Raw genomic sequence first — 4,970 nt, 5'->3', positions numbered from 1 at the left:
CCATATATTCAAAAGTAAGGAAGAATGCATATTTTCCATTAAGTAGTATAGCATGAATATATCAGTGGACTACAAAATCAACATGTCTAAACCAACATTATATATTGGTCAGTGTTGAAAGTCGGCGAAAGGCTGTAATTGGTGAGTACGAGACGCATTTATCTAGAAGTTGCAGATGTGGGAGATACGAAAATTTTTTGGGCCTTACATATGCACGTCAACATGTATGGCATAAGATCATCGAAAACTTGATTCCTAAACTATCTGTTGGAAACACAAAAATTTATATACCTTTTCATACCTAATTTATCTTAAACTCATGCAAATCCGGTTAAATTCTTGTCGAAAAATAATTAAATATTATAAAATAATTAAGTCATGTTAAAAATATGAACATGGTGAATTTATTTAATTTTATACTTAACTTTGACTAATTTTGACTATTTTCAACAGATTCGCTCAAAGGGTAAAAATTGGCTCGGCTGACACTACTGAATGCATAAAACCGAGAAGCAATTTGAAGTATCGAGGCACTTTAATTTCCAGCCTAAGACGGTACAAAGATGTGTATTAATTCATAATTTGATTAATTTTAATTTATTCCCCATTTAAATTGGGTTAAATAAATTATTTTTAATTACTTATGGAGAAAGGGTCCAGTTGAACCGCCTTTGGTCGAGCAGTTGAGTGAACCGAACCAGCCACTAAATGGGCAGCCCAGAACCGTCCATATGCTGACCCAAATCAGAATTTTAGCTGATTAAATATGCTTACAAAAAGGCCCTCAAAAGACTTCTAAATTGTGTTCAAACCCCACCTTAATTTATGGCTTTGTAGATTTGCCCCAAGCTTAAACTAGCAAAGTTGAAACTCTCAACTTTGCCATGTGTGTGGCCAGCCAAGGGAGGGCTCTTTGGATGCTGGAATTTTCTATTTTTAGCAGCCACAATCAGCTATAAAAGCCACCCCTTGCTGATCATTTAAAGCATCTCTCACTTCATATCATTCTTTCATTCCCTCTCTCATTTTCCTCTCATTTCTTCCATTCCATTCCCTCTTGTTCAAGTGCCGATTTATTCTCTTGGGAAAGAGGCTCTCATTAGCCATTTGGAGCAGAAATTTAGGTGTTCATAAGTCACCTTGATAGCTAAGGCCAATGAAGAATGAAGAGTGGAGCAACTAGTCAAGCCACGGAGAAACACCAGATTTGCTTCTTCCCTATCTCTTTAAATTTTGTTGTTGTTTTGACAAACATGGTTATGAATATTTATGCTATTGAAATGGTTATTTTAATCAATTCAGCTTAAATTATGTTTGTGTTAGGTTGATTATATTCTGCCTGCTTGAATTGTTAAAATCGTGTTTATGTTGTTATAAGCCTCAGTAAGATGCTTGATTAAGTAAAATCATGCCTAAGTTATTCTTGCGTTACGACTGTGAGGTAACTAATGAATTAATTATTTAAACGGATTGCAATTGTAATTAATAGACACAGTGCTTAAATCAGTGCATGTTTATTCTTCTAAGGAAGCTGAAGGTTAAATTAGCAATGTATCTGGGGATATTATTGCCTTGCATAACTTGCAAGATTATTATGATTAAATTGTTTCAAGGTAGGGATGCCTTGTTACTTCACATAGTCTTTTATATGCTTATTAGATTTTATTAATCATTTGAATTGACATAGGGATATACAAGAGATTGGTTCAATTTAATGAGTATGTATGTGCAATAACATGTTTTCTTACTAGAATCTGTTTAGTTGGTTGAATTGACATAGGGATATGTCAAGAGATGGATGGATTTTTGTTTGTAAATTTGTTCATAAGTTAGCAAATTACCGGGTTGCTGTGAATTTATTCGTAACAATGTAAACATGAGTTTAATAATTCTAAGTTAAAGAAATATAATTAATCCAACACAAGTATGTTACATTGATTAAATCTTATTTGAAATCGTGCACCAGAACTCTTTTGTTTTATTTAAATCATTTACTTAAGTTTTTAAATAGTTTTTGCCCATATTCTAAAACCAAATTATTTTTACTTCACCAAAGTGTTTTACAATTAATTTCATAAATAATTATTTTTACAGTCCCTGTGGGTACGATAACTTGACATTTACTTGTCACTTTATTACTTGTTGCGATTGTGTACACTAGCACATGTTTTCGTCGTTCCAAGTTTTTGGCGCCGTTGCTGGGGACTGTTTTAAAAAAAAAGTCATTATTTGTGAATTTGTTAGTCATACATTTTGGTTTTTTTTTCTGTTTAATTTTTAACTTAATTAATTTTTCTTTGATAATTTTAGGAGTTTATGAGTATTGACCAGATTATTGACTTACTTTCTGTAGACCCTAAGATAGAACGAACCTTTCAACAACGAATAAGACAAGCGAATCAGAGAAGGACTGAAGGAATGAATTTTGAGAATATGAATCAAGGAAATGGAGCAAACTTTGCTCAAAATCCTATCCTCATTGCTGACGATAGGGATAGAGCCTTAAGACAATATGCTGTGCCAGTATTTAACGATCTTAATCCGGGTATTAGGAGACCCGAAATCGAGGCACAACAATTCGAGCTGAAGCCAGTCATATTCTAGATGCTTCAGAAAGTGGGCCAATTCAGTGGAATGCTTACCGAAGATCCTCGTCTTCATTTAAGACTATTTATGGAGATGAGCGACTCTTTTAAATTAGCTGGAGTTTCCGAAGATGCATTACGATTGAAGCTATTCCCATACTCACTAAGGGACAAAGCTCGATCCTGGTTGAATTCATTGCCACCAAACTCAATTTCTACATGGCAAGAGTTAGCCGAAAGATTTCTCATGAAGTATTTCCCGCCTAGTAAGAATGCTAAGTTGAGGAATGAGATCACTGCTTTCCAACAAACTGATGATGAATCCTTGTATGAGGCATGGGAATGATACAAAGAGCTATTACGGAAATGCCCTCACCACGGAATCCCATATTGCATCCAACTTGAGACATTTTATAATGGTCTCAATGCTCACACGAGGATGGTAGTGGATGCTTCTGCTAACAGTGCTCTCCTTTCTAAGTCTTATAATGAGGCTTACGAAATTATCGAGAGGATCGCCAGTAACAATTATCAATGGCCGACCAATCGAGTTGCGTCAAGAAGACGAGTCGCTGGAATACATGAAGTGGACACTCTCACTTCACTTGCATCTCAGGTATCTTCAATTTCCTCAATGCTTAAGAATCTTACCACAATGGGTCTAATAGTTTTGTAGCCCAACCACCTCACCAATTTGAGAGTATAGCCTGTGTTTATTGTGGGGAAGGACATTTGTTCAAAGAATGTCCATCAAACCCCGAATCCGTATATTACATGGGTAACCAGAACCAGAATCGAGGAAGGCAAGGACTGTAATCCAACTTCTATAACCCATCGTGGCAAAACCATCCGAATTTTTCTTGGAGTAACCAAGGGGCTGGAACCAGTAACAACTACGCCCAACCTAGACCAACTCAGCCACCTAGTTTTTCCCAACAAGTTCAGAAACTAGCTCAGGCTGAATCATCCAATAGCTTAGAGAGTTTATTAAAGGCATACATGGCGAAGAATGATGCCTTAATTCAAACAAGTAGCTACATTGAAGAATCTAGAAAACCAAATGGGCCAGCTTGCTATTGAACTCAGGAACCGACCACAAGGTGCTTTACCTAGTGATACAGAGAATTCAAGAAATCCGAGGAAAGAATATTGTAAAACGTTGACATTGAGGAGCGGAAAGACAATAGAGCCCAACACTATCGAAGCTAAAAAAGAGCCAGCTGATGCTCAAGACTCAGAGGAAATTCAACCGAGTATTGAAATTCCAGTTACACAAGAACCGGAATCTGCAAAACCCAACAAGGTAATTCTAGAACCAGCTAATTCTAATCAACTAACGACTTCGCTAGATGCAGAATTGCTGCAGATAACGAATCAACCAGTTCTAATAAAGAAACCTCCACCACCCTACCCTCAAAGACTTCAGAAGCAGAAGCAGGAAATCCAATTCAAGAAAATCCTAGACGTACTCAAGCAACTTCATATCAACATCCCGTTAGTTGAAGCACTTGAACAAATTCTGAATTACGTCAAGTTTATGAAGGATATTCTATCCAAAAAATGAAGACTTTGAGAATTTGAGACTGTAGCTTTGACGAAGGAATGCAGCGCATATCTTCAAGACAAACTACCCCCAAAGCTGAAGGATCTTGGATGTTTTACCATACCTTGTAACATTGGAGCAACATATTGTGGTAAGACATTATGTGACTTTGGTGCAAGTATTAGCTTGATGCCTATGTCAATATTTAGAAAGTTGGGGATAGGTGAAGTTAGACCTACTACAATTACACTTCAACTAGCAGATCGATCCTTAGCACATCCAGAAGGAAAAATCGAGGACGTATTGGTACGTGTAGATAAATTTATCTTTCCTGCTGATTTTGTTATCCTAGACTTTGAAAGAGATAAAGAAGTGCTGATTATCCTAAGAAGATCGTTCTTAGCAACCGGAAGGACCCTTATAGATGTGCAGAAGGGCGAGCTTATGATGCGTGTTCAGGATGATCAGGTAACATTTAATGTTTTTAAGTCTATGTGATTTCCTGACACAACTGATGATTGTTCTGCAGTATCCGATTTAGAGGATTTAATAGTGGAAAAGGAGCTCAACTATGTTGAAGATCCATTGGAACAAATTCTGACATCAGATCCTCCAAATGATGAAGAGGAGGATGGATATTTAACTTTGTTAGAAGCTAATCAAAGGGGGTTTAATCCGCAATCCCGCTTTGAATCTTTGGAGTTAGAGAAAAGGGAGTATGCCCAACCAAAAGCATCAATCGAGGAGCCACCTAAGTTAGAACTGAAGGTACTACCCTCACATTTGAAATATGTTTATTTAGGTAACGCTTCTACTTTGCCTGTGATCGTTTCAGCAGAATT

At 36.6% G+C, this 4,970-nt stretch overlaps 1 non-coding gene across 1 annotated transcript; it reads right to left on the bottom strand.

The window, feature by feature from the left end:
- Positions 1 to 2,862: 2,862 nt before the first annotated feature.
- LOC128292123 (small nucleolar RNA R71) lies at positions 2,863 to 2,969 on the bottom strand. Its single transcript, XR_008282108.1, has one exon. It is a non-coding gene; the product is annotated as a small nucleolar RNA R71 (small nucleolar RNA).
- Between the last annotated feature and the right edge of the window lie 2,001 nt (positions 2,970 to 4,970).

This window comes from Gossypium arboreum, chromosome 4 (assembly GCF_025698485.1).
Source record: "Gossypium arboreum isolate Shixiya-1 chromosome 4, ASM2569848v2, whole genome shotgun sequence".
NCBI lineage: Eukaryota > Viridiplantae > Streptophyta > Magnoliopsida > Malvales > Malvaceae > Gossypium > Gossypium arboreum.
This window is presented reverse-complemented; position numbering and strand designations above follow the sequence as displayed.